At 48.2% G+C, this 16,418-nt stretch overlaps 1 long non-coding RNA gene across 5 annotated transcripts in view; it reads left to right on the plus strand.

Moving 5' to 3' along the window:
- Positions 1 to 16,418, plus strand: part of LOC114487096 (uncharacterized) — a 57,249-nt gene that overhangs the window by 36,226 nt on the left and 4,605 nt on the right. For 2 of the 5 annotated variants that reach the window (XR_008618463.1, XR_003681767.1), the window contains exons 3-4: positions 13,381 to 13,819; positions 15,265 to 15,479. This is a non-coding gene — a long non-coding RNA (uncharacterized lncRNA). Of the gene's footprint in view, positions 1 to 13,380; positions 13,820 to 15,264; positions 16,309 to 16,418 lie in introns of those variants that run through there. The other 3 variants (XR_003681764.2, XR_003681765.2, XR_003681768.2) reach the window with 2 other exon arrangements.

A 16,418-nucleotide genomic window follows, 5' to 3' on the forward strand; every position in this document is an offset into this window, starting at 1 on the left:
ACGGGAGAGGCCACAACAGAGGGAGGCCCACATACCACAAAAAAAAAAAAAAAAAAAAAAAAAAAAAGTCCCACTAAATACCAAAAAAGGTAAATTACAATAAAAATAAGACAAAACCTGGTGATACTTGAGGTATATACAAAGATAAAGAAAAAATCCAAGAGTTTCCAGAGAGAAAAAAGCAAGATTATTCTAGATGCCTAAAAATCAGACTGACATCAGCATAGGACAATAATGCGGAGCCCACAGAGTTCTCACCAGCAAGAAACAATGAAGCAGCACCTCAACGTTCTGAGCTAAAACGATTTTAAATAAAGGTAGACACACTTTTTCTCTAAGGGGCAAGATAGTAAGGTGGTCTTGTGGGTCAGGTGGTCTCTTTTGCAACGATTCAACTCTGCCAATGTAGCACGAAAGCAGCCCTAATAGTACATAGATGAACGAGCATGGCTGTGTTGGATTTGACCCATGAGCCATAGTTTGCCAACCCCTGATTTTGAATGTAGAATTCTGTACCTAGCTAAACTGTCAACCAGAGATGAGGGCAATATAAGGACATTCTCAGGAGAGCAAAAACTCAGAAAGTTTCATAACCAGGCACCTTATATGAAAAAAAACACTCAAGAAGTTTTGTTTGAGCAAAACGAAAAAAGACTGAGTGAGGGTGAGACGAGGTAGAAGAAACAGCGGCAGCTGAGCATGACCTGGGAGTCTGGAACATTCTCCTTAAAAGTGGCCGTGGTTTATGACCTAGGATTGGTTACTTTCCCTTCTCTCTGGGCTTAGTCATATTACTTAATTCTTCTTGGAATAATATGTAAATACAGGCAGACCTCCTTTTCTTGTTCTTTGCTTTATTATGCTCCATAGTTATCACGATTTTTTTTTACAGACTGAAGGTTGGTGGAAACTCTGCCTCAGGCAAGTGAATGGTGCCATTTTTTCAACAGCGCTGGCTCACTTGCTGTCTCTGTATCCCATTTTGGTAATTCTTGCAATATTTTAAATGTTTTCACGGTTATATTTGTTATGATGATCTGTGATCAGTGATCTTTGATGTTACTACTATGACTCGGTGAAGGTTTGCTTTATTCACCAATAAAGTTTTTTTTTTTTTTTTTTTTTTTTTGCGGTATGTGGGCCTCTCACTATTGCGGCCCCTCCCGTTGTGGAGCACAGGCTCCGGACGCGCAGGCTCAGCGGCCATGGCTCATGGGCCCAGCCGCTCCGCGGCATGTGGGATCTTCCCGGACCGGGGCACGAACCCGGTTCCCCTGCATCGGCAGGCGGACGCGCAACCGCTGCGCCACCAGGGAAGCCCTCAGAACACTTCTTATACAAGAATTACAGCCCTGTCACTGGGCATCTGGTTTTGTAAATAAACTTTTATTGGCACCCAGTCACATGCGTGTGTTTATGTATCCTCTCTGGCTGCTTTTGTATATGGCGTGCCATTGCAAAATATTTACTATCTGGCCCTCTAGGAAAAAGTTCGTTGACTCCCGTGTGCATCAGAATGGCCTGAGACTTTGTTAAAGCCCAGATCGCCGGCCCGACCCCAGCGCTTCTGATGAGATGAGTCTAGGGCAGGAGTGAGCATTTGCATCCCTAAAGGTCCCGCGGGCTGCAGATGCTGCTGGGCAGGGGACCACAGTGAGTAACCACGGCGTAGACAAGCCTCGGATTTGCCCTTTTGCTTTATCCATTGCAGGCCTGTACGAGCTCAGACAAGGAACTCAGTTTTCACATCTCCGGGTTGGTTCGTTTGTGACATGAGGGTGATTCCAGTCCCTATCTTGGATTATGGCGAGGATTCAGTGAATTAATGCGTGTAAAGCACTTAGCTTGGTACCTAGCCCACAAGGATGAGTCAATGAAATGTTTACCATCGTGATGATAAAAGCACACTTTGCCGAGGGGCTGATCAGGTATGAGAGATGAGGTTAGAAAGTCAGCTCCTCGGGAAATGGAATCATTTCCCTAAGTCTCTAGATCTCACGCTTTGCATAAAAATTTCCCTAAATGTTGGACCAGCAGAAAAAAATAAGTGAGTGGCTTTAAATCAAGTTCCCCGGAATGAAGTACAAATTGAAAAGGATCACCGGCACTCTCGTATTTATTGCTTTCTCATTTGGAGTAATTTCAAGTTTAAAAAGAAATGTGTAATTTTCCACATGTGAGGGTATGTGGTAATCGTATGAAACGCATACGAAAGAGGTGGCAAATGAACATTTTTGTCCTCAAGGAATTTATAACCGAATTTTAGATACGGTAGACCCTCATGAAATAGTTACATGAAACACCAGGCGCAGTCTAGCTGGACACTCTGAGGAAGGTGAGAGATGCAGGTGATGTGTACATCGGGGTGTGGACACCAGGCTGGAAGAGTCAGGGGCTGCTTGAAGATCAGGTGGGACTGTGTGAGGGAATCTCCCCCACGCAGTGGGAGATGCCTTTGAAAAGGTATGCAGGTGAGGAAATGAACACAGAATGGTTGAAGTTTAGCTACGAGTTGAGGAAATCAGTCACTGTTGAAAACTATGTAGGCAAGTAACTCTCAGTGGAGCAAATTCCATTTTTCAAAACATGCGTACCGTGCTTTTTTTTCAGGTGGCACTACTAAACTAGTCTCAGGTTCAACAATTGTGGCTGATAGGGGCTCTGGCTCAAAAAAACAAAATTCTGCTTTCTTTGAAAACTCAGTCTCTGCTCTCTGCAGGATGGAAAATCCATCTGACCTTGGAGTCATCTGAGGGGATGGGCTGGAACAGGACAGGGACTGTCTTCATCTTTTCCTCTCCAGGCAGAAAGGCTGAGACAGACCACATCTGTGGCCAGAGAGCAAGATATGCAGGGAAACTTGGCTTTGGGGCTTGGGTCTTGGAGAGGGCAATTATTCATCGCTCGGGCTGCCGTTACAGAGGACATTCTCTGAGGGTCAACAGGCGGAGGAACGAGCGAGCAGGGCCCCTGAAAGGACCACCTGCCTCCTCGTGCCGGGCCTGCTTGCAAACGTCGGTGCGCGATGAAGGAAACTGCTCCTGCGGGCTGGCGGAGCGTCCGTGTCTGGAAGCTGGGGCCCGGGGTGGAGTCGGAGCTTGCTGGGTTAGTTCACCGCGGAGCAGGGTGGGCGTCTCTGTGGGGCAGAGCGAGCCCCGGCGCGCCACCTCCGCGCCTGCAGCGGCATCGTCTGATGCTGCTGCGGCAGGTGAGAATGCCGAGGAGACCGAGGACTGTGCCCGCGTGAAGAGAGGGGGGAGACTCCCTCCTCCTGATTGGAGGCACGGTGGCCGTGGCGTAGTCACTGCGAAAACAGGCATGGCTGGGGCTGTCAGTCACTCGTCTCCTTCTGGGTTTGAATCGCCAGAGAGGAGATTTATGTAAAGCCTCTGCAACTCCCTCTCCCTGGGAGAGGATCTGCTCCGCAGCCCTCCTTCACAGCCCCCCACCCCGCCCCCATTTAATGGCCTTAGCAGTCAGAGCGGATTACTGGAGAATTTGTCTCTTGAAGCTGTCTTTCTTTGTAAAAGAAAATATTATACAGCTTCAGTGCGTTTGGGTTCTCCCTGTGTTGTGTAAATTAACTTTGATTTCAGACATTTTTGTACTTGGAGGACTGGCTTGATTTAGAAGAAAAACCGCAGAAGTACTTCAGTGTCGAGTCCCCTTTGGCAGGGAGCGCTGGCTGAGGGACTGGACTGACCCTCAAGGGCTTCAACCCGGACAGGAGAGGCTGCTCCGGGAGGACACACCCCGGTCTGTTTCCGCACAGGAAGGTGGAGGCTGCAGGCGCAGGCACTGCTGTGCCCCCGGCTCCCCTGCGCCATGCTTCTCTAGTCAAGGAGGGAGCTTTGTGTAGCGGGGTGGTGACAGGCCAAATCTCCGAGGTGACTTTTCTTGGCGTGTCACCAGTAAGCCCCCAAGATGCTTCTTGATGATGGAAGTAAAAAGAAGACAGAAGAAAACCTGGCACAGGACTCCCGAGCCTTTGTCTGTATCCGCTTAAGCAATTCTCAGGCAAAGGGAAGCCCCAGAAGGCGTGAAAACGTCATTTACAGAGAGGGACACCATCGAAACGATGGAATGGAGTTTTCTCCCATCTTCCCCCCAAAGAACACTCATGTTGACAATCACCTGTAGACAAGAGGGCCTCTGTGGCGGCCTGGGGAGGGCAGTGGAGAAATTCCAGCACGAGACTGGACGCAATGAAGAGGGTAAGAGTGTTACCGACCAGGGTTCCTGGCCTCCTTAATCAACAGAAATTGGTAAGAGGCCAGACAAGAAATGCAGGCACGGCTTTACTGGGGCCCCTGCTGCAGCAGCGGGGAGAGAGAGCAAACAGCAGGTGGGGCGAGCTGGTATCTTATACGGGGTGAGGGCAGGGGCGTGTCCAGGGGTGGGGCTGGAGGCGTGGCTTAGGCGGTCTCAGAGGCCAGACAAGAAATGCAGGCACGGCTTTATTGGGGCCCCTGCTGCAGCAGCGGGGAGCGAGATCAAGTAAGAGGTTCCCTTGCTTGCCCGCTCCCCGAGTGGGGCGAGCTGCGTCCTTATAAGGGGAGAGGGCAGGGGCGTGTCCAGGGGTGGGGCTGGAGGCGTGGCTTAGGCGGTCTGCCCACCCCTCAGGTGGTGCCGTGTGCAGGGGGCGTGCGCAGTGCCCTGCTTTGGCGTGGCAGTTGGGTTTCTGGTCTTTTTGTGTCTTCTTGTCCATAATGTGCCCCAGTTGTGCATGCACGCAGTTATTTTTAGTCCCGTAGAGTTTCTCTGTATCTTGTTGCTGGAGGAGACGTGTGTCCAGGTGCCAGCCCTGCAGCCAAGGGCCCGGGTCCCAGCCCTCTCAAGAGGAAGCTCCACTTCACCAGTGACTCCTACCCCTACCCCAGGCAGCACAGCCCTGGGCCAAGAGAGCCCTCCTCCCATGATTTCCCCAGAGCGCAGAGAGAGAGCCTGAGAGCGAGCCCCTCGTTTCCCCACCTCCACGGGGCACCGCCCGCTTGCTTCTCCCCCATCCCGGATGCCCAGGTGCGATGCACGCCTGGGGGAGGGGCAGAGAGGCTGGGAGAGCAGCACGCTGGCCCCTGGGAGGGCATCAGAGGCACGTGTATCTCAGGAACTGCTGTTTGGACTCCATCGGGAAATCCAGCCCCAAGCCACTGGGGACAGCTTGACCTTGGCTCTCCCCAACTGGCCCACGGGCACCCTCAAGCCTGCACACATCTCACCCGCATGCCCTCACCCGGTGGCTGGCGCTCTGTGTGTGCCGCTGAGGGCGGTGGGTGCGAGCCTCAGCAGATGTCAGTAAGTGGGATTGGGAGAAGGTGCCCCAGCCTGAACATTCAGCAGGGCCCTAGAGAGAGTGAGCGGGGGCCGTCAGCTCCCGGCCTGGCGTCACAGGATCTAGAGAAGGCACACAGCCTTTAAGGCTTCCCCACAACGGGGAGCCAGAAGTGTGGACTGGCGTATCCACAGGAAAGTCCGAGAAAGGCTCGGCATCCCTAGTGGGATGGACAGAAGGTATTTCTCTCCTGAAGCCAGGCTGGAGGAGGTGACTGCTTCTTCAAATGCGGAGACCAGCACAAAGCTTCAAGGAACATGAAAAAACAAGGAAATGCGACACCAAGTGTTGAAGTGAGAGAGAGAGAATGAGAGAGAAGAGAGAGAGAATCCGTTTAGAGAGTGAATGATAAACCTATACATCGCTGAACCTTTTAGCAAAATAAGATGGATGAGAAGCCAAATCCACTCCTGCTTTTCCTGCAAAGCCCCATTCGCACCTCCGTCATACTGTGGGGCTCATTAGCCTAGCAGAGCCAGAAAGCTTGAGTGGTTGGGGGCTCAGAAGCTTCAATAACCTCAGGAATGGTCTCACATAACAAAATTTTGCTGATCTTGATATAAAGTCAGAGTAGAGTCTGTATTAATAACTTTTGCAATGGAAATTAACACACTGAAAAAAGAAAGAAATTAACATGAACTGTTTCAAACTAATCGGTAAAAAAAATGTTCGGAGTGATTTGCATTAGTAGACTAAATTTATTGAATGTTTTTTTCAAAAACATTTTGAATAAGTCAAAAACCTGTTCTTTTAAATGGAACTTTTCAGTTGGGAAGATAAGTGTAGCCAAAGCTTCTTGGTTTAAGACTTCTACCAGGGCCCAGCAAACAATGGCTGGTAAGGTCAAATCTGGCTCACCACCTGATATATACAGCCCCTGAGCTAAGAATGATTTTTACGTTTTTATTTTATTTATTTATTTATTTATTTATTTTCTTGCGGTACACGGGCCTCTCACCACCGTGGCCTCCCCCGTTGTGGAGCGCAGGCTCCGGACGCGCAGCCCCAGCGTCCATGGCCCACGGGCCCAGCCGCTCCACGGCACGTGGGATATTCCCGGACCGGGGCACGACCCCGTGTCCCCCGCATCGGCAGGCGGACTCTCAACCACTGCGCCACCAGGGAAGCCCTACATTTTTAAATGATTGAGAAAAATCAAAAGAATTTTTTGTGATGTGAAAATTATATGAAATTCAAATTTCCATAAATGAAGTTTTACTGGACACACACTCACACAAAAAATGTCACTTAAGGAAATATGACAATATTTATTAAAACTTAACCCAGCAACTTCACTTTTTCTTCCAATGTTCTCACATGCATGTGTACATACTTATGTACAGGGATATTCCTTGCAGCACTATTTGTAATGGCAAACAACCTAAATGTTCTTAAGTTGTGGTTCATTCAGATGCATGAACACTCTGTGGGCAGTAAAAAGGAGGGGGATGGATCTGTATGTACCGGTATGGGATAATCCTAGGTGTACTAGTTTCCTATTGTTGAGGTAACAAATGCCCGCAAGTTCAGTGGTTTAAGACAAAGCTCAGAAGTCCAGGAAACCCCGTTTCACTGGGAAGAAAGAAGTCCAGCGTCGGCAGCACCGATTCCTTTGGGAGCTCTCGAGAGGAATCCAGTTCCTGGCCTTTTCCAGCTTCTCGAGGTCGCCCGCAGTCCTTGGCTCGTGGCCCCTCTCCATCTTCAAAGCCGGCAGTGGAGGATCTTCAGATCCCTGACTCTGCTCTGTGACTCTCCATAATCGTGTCTTTCTCTGCCTCCCCCTGCAAGGCCCCTTTGACCACACTGGCCCACCTGGATGATCCAGGAGGGTCCAGAATAATCTCTCCTCAAGACCCTTCATTCAATCACATCAACCAAGTCCCACTTGCCGTGTAAGGCCTGCAGGTTCTTGGAATAAGCGTGTGGATGTCTTTGGAGGGATATTACTCAGTATTCTAACCTAGAATATACTTTTAGGCAAACATAGCAAAGTACCTTATGTTGTGAACAGAATGCCACCATTTGTGTAAAAAAATGGGATAGGCATTGTTTTGTTTGTTTTTCATTCTTTTTAAAAATAAAAAAAATGTATTGAAGTACAGTTGATGTATAATATTACATAAGTTACAGGTGTACAATATAGTGATTCACAATTTTTAAAGGTTATGCTCCATTGTTAGTTATTATAAAATATTTGTGATATTCCTGGTGTTATACACTGTATCCCTAGCTTATTTTATACATAATAGCTTGTACCTCTCAATCCTCTACTCCTACATTGCCCCCGCTTTCCTTCTCCCCACTGGTAACCACTAGTTTGTCCTCTATATCTGTGAGTCTGCTTCTTTTATGTTATATTCACTAGTTTGTTGTATTTTTTAGATTCCACATATAAGTGATACCATATAGTATTTGTCTTTCTCTGTCTGACTTATTTCACTTAGCATAATGCCCTCCAAGTCCATCCATGTTGCTACAAGTGGCAGAATTTCATTCTTCTATATGGCTGAGTAGTATTCCATTGTGTGTATGTATGTGTGTGTGTGTGTGTGTGTGTATATATATATATCACATCTTCTTTATCCATTCATCAGCTCCTGGGGACACTTAGGTTGCTTACATATCTTGGCAATTGTACATAATGCTGCTATGAACATTGGGGTGTATGTATCTTTTGGAATTTGTGTTTTTGTTTTTTGCAGATATATCCCCAGGAGTGGAATTGCTGGGTCGTATGGTAGTTCTATTTTTAGTTTTTTGAGAAATCTCCATACTGTTTCCCACAGTGGCTGCACCAATTTACATTCCCACCAACAGTGTAGGAGGGTTCCCTTTTCCCCACATTGTTGCCAGGATTTGTTACTTGTGTTCTTTTCGATGATGGACAAAAAAACGGGGGGGGGGAGGATAGATATTTAATCTATATTCTTATGTATACATAGAATATCTCTGGCAAGATATCCAGAAACCTCATAACAATGATTTGGGGGCTGGACTGGGGTCATGAATGGGAAGAAAATTTATCCTTTGTTATTTTTTACTTTTTAAACAGAGTAGGCATCTACTATATAAAAGTTAAACCACGGTTCTGACCTCTTTCTTACCAAACGTTTACAAGAGTTTTAATTAACAGACTCTTGCCTGATTTTATCTTTTGGTTACTAGCAAGAAAAAAAAAAGGATTTTATCTTTTGGTTAAAAAGTAAGAGAAAGGTAGAGAAACCATGCTTAAAGATAATCCGGGAATGGGCTTTTCAGCACCAGGATAGTCGAACATTGGCTTGGCTTCCACAACCAAACCTCCATGTAAGATCAACACATGTGCCAGCACACGTGTCCTCTGCCCCTTAACCTAAGTTCTCTTAAAAAAAGGCTCTTTGCAAAGATGCACCAGACAGCAAAGAAAACTCTCTCCCAAGAGCTGGGCTAGCACTAGTTTCTGAAATTCTTTGAGGAGACACAGGCAAGACATTTTTCTCTAGTTCACATTCCATTTTAAAATCTATTTTTCTCATAGAATCGTATTATTTCAGAGCTACAAGTGTTTAAAAGTCATTGGTTTCAAACTTTTCCTTTTAAAGATGAGAAAAGGGAGATTGACATGGGTGAGATGAACTCCTCTTTGGTAACAAATACAACAAATGTCCACCTACGGTGTGTGGACGACATACCAAGCCTGGGGCTGGGCTGCAAAGATGGTGCCATGGGCTGCTGTCCCGGGGAGTTGGCACTCGAGACGCAGCTACACGGTGCTGGTGCGACGAGGACAGACAAGGGACCTGGTTCCAGCGCGCACATCACTGAGCCAGTCAAGGCAGGTCTCACAGGGTTCGGAGTCCGTGACTGAAGCTTGACAGATGAATTAGCGTCTGTCAGGAGCTGGCGTTCCAAGACGTGGGGACAGAACAGCAGGAGAACGTAGGTTTCTGCACCTGTGGCGGGTGAAAGCAAGGAGGGAGGTGCAAGAGGAGGTCGAGAAGCAGTAGAGGCAAAGATCATGAAAGATACTGTACATACTCAGACTTCTGTTCTTTACCAGAGTTATAAGGGGTGACAAACTTTCTGAAAGGGGTCAGAGAATAAGTATTTCAGGCTTGGCAAGGAACAGACATCTGTCTCCTATTCCTTTTTTATTTTTATTTTTTTTACAGATCTTTAAACACGTAAAAACCATTCGTAACTTGCAGGTCGGATTGGGTCCACAGAGTCTGCTGACCATGTAGACCATGGAATCACTGGAGACTCTGAGGCAGGAGGGGCCGTTGCCAGATGGGGGCGTTGGAAGGAGTGCCCTGGTGGCAGGCAGGGTGGCAGAGAGATTGGGCGGCGCGGGGAGAAGAAGACCCTAATCGCCATAGTCCAGGGGCAAATGGTAAGGGGGGGACCAGGGTGGTGTCACTTGCTTCTCGATAGCTGGGCTGGATCCGCGGACATGAGGATGATGTGACGGTGCCGCCTTTCTCTCCTTTCCTTCCCACCAACTCCACAGGACAACTTCTCGTCCACTTGGGGTGTGAGTGACACGCGGGGGAGGGTGCCATTAGTCCAGGCAGGGCTTCAGCCTGGGGGACACTGCAAAGCCCTTTCCCGCTGGCCCGACCTGCCAGGTTCCCTGTCCAGCTGGTGCAGCCCCCGGGGGCAGCTCCTGGGCCTGCTCGGGCTTCACACTGGGCTACGTCAGGGATCCTTTCCTTTGGGATCAAAGACTTTCCTTTTTTCTATAAAATAAGCATTGACAAATATCATATGATATTACTTATATGTGGAATGTAAAAAAATAATGCAAAAGAACTTATTTTCAAAACAGAAACAGACGCCCAGATTTTGAAAAAAAACTTATGGATACCAAAGGGGAAAGGTTGGGGGAGGGATAAATTGGGAGATTGGGATTGACGCACACACACGACTATAGATAAAACAGATAACCAACCAGGACCTGCCGTACAGCACAGGGAACTCTGCTCAGTGTTCTGTAATAACCTATATGGGAAAAGAATCTGAAAAAGAACGGATATATGTATATATAAGTGAACCGCTTTGCGGTACACCTGAGACTAACACAGCGTTGTAAATCATTGACATATACACACTACTATATATAAAATAGATAATCAACAAGGACCTACTATATAGCCCAGGCAACTCTGCTCAGTGTTCTGTAATAACCTATATGGGAAAAGAATCTGAAAAAGAACGGATATATGTATATATAAGTGAACCGCTTTGCGGTACACCTGAGACTAACACAGCGTTGTAAATCACCTCTATTCTAATACAAAATAAAAATTCAATCAGAAACATAAAATAAAGTCAGCATGTCCCCAGGATGTTTTAGTGCATCTGCCAGCCCCACTTTCTTCTAATCGCTCAAAGTGCCGGACAGCTCAAGCTTCACACTTTTCACCCGTTTCTGCTGTTTGCTACCGAGGCCGGTCTCCTGTTCGAGGTGTGGGAGACACGGCCGCGGCAGGGGGGACCCCGGGCAGGGCTGAGTCGCGTCCTGTCCTGCGCCCGCCCGGGGCCTCCTCGCCGGAACAGGGCTGCCTCCCGACAGACAGCTGTGTCCGCGCTCTTTCCCTGTTTTGGTCGCTTAGGTTTCTGAAGCTGCGGACTGACTCGGGCCCTTTTATCCCAGGCCTCCCCCGCCCCCCGTTATCTTTTAGCTTCCCCTCTCTGGAAGCGCCTCTTTCATCTTCGGGGCAGTTTCTCCCCCCAGGATGTGATATGCGTTGTCTCATGATCTCCTTGCACTTCCCAGGGTCGCATATTCCTGCCCTTCGTACTTCTGTTTCCTTCTCAGACACTTTCTGGCAATTTCTTGAATTACGTCTTGAATAGTGAGTTCCTCCTTCTGACTGAGATGTGTTTTCAAATACTTCAAACATCTGTGACAACAGGCTAAATTTTCTACTTTCCCTTTTTTTTCTCCTGCGATTTTACTGGATAAAAATTTGTCATCGCGGCTGGAGCTGTAAGTGGCTCCCTTCAGGTGTGCTTGGTAGGGCGCAGGCCTCCTCGGATCGTGTCTCGTCCTGGTTTACGTAAGCTAGTTTTGAGCGTGTGAGTATCCTCGTTTATATGTGTTTTCCCCAGGGGGTGTTTTCTCCTTTTGCCGTGGCTGCTTTAGTCAGTGGCTCTGTTCTCTGGACTTTATTTTTTTAAAAATTGTTTGTGTGCGCTGTATTATCACTTCTATCACCTGTTGGTTGTTTTCTGAATCTGTCCAAATGTAGGAGTCAGAGATATATACTTGGACCTTAAACTCTTCACTTGATGCCTCGGTGTGGTCACAGACCTCTTACCCAGCCGGGTACGTTCCACGTGAGAATATTTTCCCCTGTGTCTCAGTGGGTAGCAGCAGCGATGACGGTTGTGGAGAGGTACTGACGATAATGAGGATGGTGGGTCGTCATCGCTTCAGCTGACATTTGTCCAGTGTCGACCGTGCGTCAGAGGCCGTGCTCAGCTCCACTCGCATTACTTCATTTGGTCCCCAAGGCAGCCTTCTGAGTTACAGACGTTTATCATGTCATTTTACAAACAAGAAACCAGAGAGATTAGTGACTTTACCCAAGGCCGGATGATGGCACCAGCATTCAACAGAACTTATCAGGCCATTTGTCACCATGTGGGTCGCCAGAGATACAGACGCACTTTGTTAAGGCACCATCAAAGGATTTGTCAAGGCGTGTGAATATTAGTTACAATGCCTGGGTTTCTTCCCTTTTGTCTTCTCATCACCCACCGCTCCCGAGGAGCGTGCAGCCGGACCTTGGAGATGTTTCTGGTTTGGTTCCAGACCGCCACAATAAAGCGGTACCGCGATAAATTGAGTCACATGACGTTTTTGATTTCCTAGTGCACATAAAAGTTAGGTTTGGACTATGCTGTACTCTATTGTGTGCAATAGCATTATGTCTAAAAAACCAATGGACATACCTTAATTAAAAAATACTTTATTGCTAAGAAATGTTAACCATCGCCTGAGCCTTCAGGGAGACATAATCTTCTTTGCGGTAATAACATCAGAGATCACTGATCACAGATCACCGTAACAAATGTAACAGTAATGACAAAGTTTGAAATGTTGTGAGAATTACCAAAATGTGACGTGGAGACCCAAGTGAGCCAACGCTGTTGGAAAAATGGCACCATTGACTTGCTTGGGGCAGGGTTGCCACCAACCTTCAATTTGTAAAAAGCGCAGAATCTTCTAAGTGCAATAAAGTGAAGCCCAATAAAACGAGGCCTGCCTGTAGTGCAGGATTTCCACTGCTTCTGGAATTAAGCTTCCCCTAAGGCAAGGAGCGTTGTAAACCCCCACCCCCCCAAATGGATCCCATGTGCAACCAGTAACCAAGGCAGTCGTCTTCATCGGGAGGCAAAGTGCTCGGGGCCCACTGCACTTTTAGGGGCCTGCAACAATGTTTACATTTCTTTTAGAGTCAGAAGGGAAAAAAATGACCTTTTAGACCAAGGAAAATGCTTTAATATGTAACATTAATACATTTGTCCTATGTCTACGCAATTGTCAGCTATTATCAGAGCCATCCAAAAACAAATGTGCTTTCTTTTCAGACAACACTGAACTCCTGGTCCTGAAGTTTTGCCTGTGATCTTTTAGCTTTAGAGCTGTGTGGGGTAGGAGTCCAGGGCTGAGTCAGTGGGATTAGAGTCAAGCTGCTGGGTTTGCATTTTGAGTCAATCACTCACCCGCTGTGGGACCTTGGGATGTAAGTGGACCTCTCTGGGCCTCACCCTTCTCACCTGTGCAGTGGGGGTAGTCACTGTAACTGCCGCTACCGCGCTTTGAGGATTAAATGAGTTAGAGCAAGGAGAGCTTCTAGAATAGAGCCCAGCATGTGGTGAGAGCTCAGTAAATATTCGTTATATTGTTGCTATCATTATGATTGAGCGAGAAAAGAGCTGTGTCCCGAGGTTAGGCCCTCAGACCTTTCCCCCTATTTATTTATCTATGGATTCTTGCTTTCTACGTCTGGTCATTTCCCCATTGCATGGAGACACCGCTCCCTCTGTTTATTTTTCAGTGCTCCCTTTGCAGGGCTTGAGTCTGAAGACGCGTGCCTTTAACCCAGCAGAATGCTGATGCGACATCCGTGGGCCAACCCCCGCCGGGCTCTGGGTTGCAGCCGCAGAACAGGATTCTGACTGACACAAGCAAAAGGGGATTTTATGGAAGATTCGGCCATGGAGGGTGGGAAACGGCAGGGAACACGGATCACAGAACCCACGGGAACGATCCCTGGAAATGGATCCACAGGTGCTTCAAAGACCCAAGAAGCAGGAAGACGTGTAAGTGTCTTATAACCAGCACAGCGTGGTCAGACGTGGCCCCCTTGGGTCCCCAGCTGTCCCTGCTGCGATGGCCCAGCAGCACCCCTGTCCTTCCTCACGACTCCGGCTCGGAGCAGATCGGCTGGACTTGGCTCGTCCTGTCCTCTGCGTCTACCAAGCGTGGAAGGGAAAGTAAGTATCTGCTCTCTGCAGCTTCTGGCTCCAAAGCCCCAGCCCCAGCTCACCCGCCTGAAGTCTACGGCCCTTGCGAAGGGGAATGCATGCGTAGGTCCCCGAAGATGCAGGATCCCTCCTGTCTGCCCGCACCAACACGCTGAGCTGAGGTGGAGAAAGAGGCGCGGCTCTCTCCTCCTGTTCTCTCTGCGGGGCTGGGGGCCGCGCATCTTCTAGCTGTCGGCCGCTTGTCCGCTTCGTGGGCTGGAATTTGCTGGCAAGGAGCTGTGCGCCCCATCCCGGGCCCCCAAATCCCTCCTGCCACAGGCAGATCGACCCCCGACCTGTAAGGCCTTCTGAGACACTCGCCCAATCCTTTGTCTGATGATCTCAGCCCTCACGAAGCATAGCCGTACTACTGAACCCAAGTGCCCTCTGTCGTAGCTGCAGACGGCGGTGGTCTCCAACCGTTTCAGCACCAGGGACCGGTTTCGTGGGAGACAATTTCTGCACGGGGTGGGGGAAGGTTCGGGGATGATTCGAGCGCATTACATTTATTGTGCACTTTATTTCTGTTATTATTACATTGTGATATATAATGAAATAATTATACAGCTCTCCGTGATGCAGAATCAGTGGGAGCTCGTTTTCACTTGCCCCTCACCGATACGATGAGGGTTCTGATACGAGTCTGCGAGCAGTTGATTTATGACGGTCTCTGTGCAGTCCCACCGCTCTGCTAACGATAACCCGTATCTGCAGCCGCTGCCCAGCGCCAGCATCACCGCCTCAGCTCCTCCTCAGATCATCAGGCGTTACATGCTCATAAGGAGCGAGCAACCTGGATCCCTCACGCGTGCAGTTCACAGTAGGGTTCGCGCTCCTATGAGCATCTAATGCCGCCGCTGATCTGACAGAAGGTGGAGCTCGGGTGGTAATGCGAGCGATGGGGAGCGGCTGTAAATACAGATGAAGCTTCGCTCGCTCACCCGCCACTCGCCGCCTGCTGTGCGGCCCGGTTCCTAACAGGCCACGGACTGTTACTGGTCCATGGCCCGGGGGTTGGGGACCCCTGGCTTAAGACATTCCCCTGCTCTGGATTCACTGAAGGTCACGCCCCGCCCCTTGTTCAGAATCAGTCTCTGTACAAACCACATTTTCTGGTTGCTTCTTAATGGAGACTGGATTTAAGGGCTAGAATCAGGGTAGTTGTGGTTTGTGCAGGGGGGATCCAGAATCCGGTTCTCTTTCTCCGCTGATGTGAAGCGGGGTGTGGCAGGGAGGCTGTGGGGGGCTGGCCTCTCTCCCTCACTACCCCTGGAGCAAGTGCTGGGTGCCGGTGGGCTGGGCGTCCCAGGAGTGCAACGCAGGCTCCTCTGAACCTTCCTCACTGCTGCAAAAAGATCTGGTTTAGAGCCTGCTGATTCGGGGCTGTTGTTTAGCTGGAGATTTTTCTTTTCCAGGAAAGACCTCCAAGCTAAGAAGAAAGCGTGACTACTCGCTTTGTTGGGATGTGGTAATTTTCAGTGAAAATCACAGCATTTCATCTTAGTATTTGCACCCTTCATTCCTTCAGCTCCAGAGAAGCCCCTGCCTCTAAGTTTCTGGCATTTTCCAGAACAGCCGAGCACCTAGGCAACCTGGCGTGGGAATCTAAGAAACAGCCTGTGGACTCCGGGTGAGAAGGAAGGGAGAAGTCACCGTCACGGTTCTTTGCAATGCTACGGGGCTTTCCATTTAAAATCCAGTCTTTTATAGAACAATATAAATTTCAAGCAGAATGGAGATTTTAGAGATCGTTAAATCTAACCTCTATTTCATAGAATCCAGAGGGATTAAATTACTTGTTCAAGGTCATATATGGGTTCCAGAGCAGGACCTGACACCTAGGACCCCTAATGTGGAGACATTCATATAATGACGTTTGCATTGTCCCCTCTTATTTTTGTTCATTGGGTAATTCATTCGCCTCTACGTTTTTTTTTTTTTTTTGAGGAATATCCCCTATGTGCCTATTGCCGTTCTAGACATCAGCTATGTCATCTTGAAGATGTCACATGTTACTAGCTATATTTAGTGGTGTTTCTGGTTTTATAGGTAAATTAAAGCACTAGAACTATATAGTCTTTCCCGACTAGAACTTTTTACAAATGGGAAAATGTAATTTTTTTAAAGTTTAGGTTTTCAGTTCTAGCTCTGTAAGAAACTGCCCTATTTATTTAGTGAAGTCGAGTTGATTTACAGTGTTGTGTTAATTACTGCTGTACAGTAAAGTGATTCAGTTTTACATACATAGACATTCTTTTTTTCATATTCTCTTCCATGATGGTTTATCACAGGATATTGCATATAGTTCCCTGTGCTCTACAGTAGGACCCTGTTGTTTATCCATCCTATATATACAAGCTCACATCTGCTGACCCCAACCTCCCAGTCCAGCCCTCCCTCACTCCTCTCCCCCTTGGCAACCACTAGTCTGTTCTCCATGTCCGTGATTCTGAGAAACTGCCCAATTTTAGATGCATTTCCCGGGGAGTTGCTTTTCCTGTTTACTGCGATACGTTAATGTGTTGGGTGCACGGTGGCCCTTGAGCTGTCAAGGTCTTTGTTGCATACC

The sequence above is a fragment of the Physeter macrocephalus genome, chromosome 11, assembly GCF_002837175.3.
Source record: "Physeter macrocephalus isolate SW-GA chromosome 11, ASM283717v5, whole genome shotgun sequence".
NCBI classification, from domain to species: Eukaryota; Metazoa; Chordata; class Mammalia; order Artiodactyla; family Physeteridae; genus Physeter; species Physeter macrocephalus.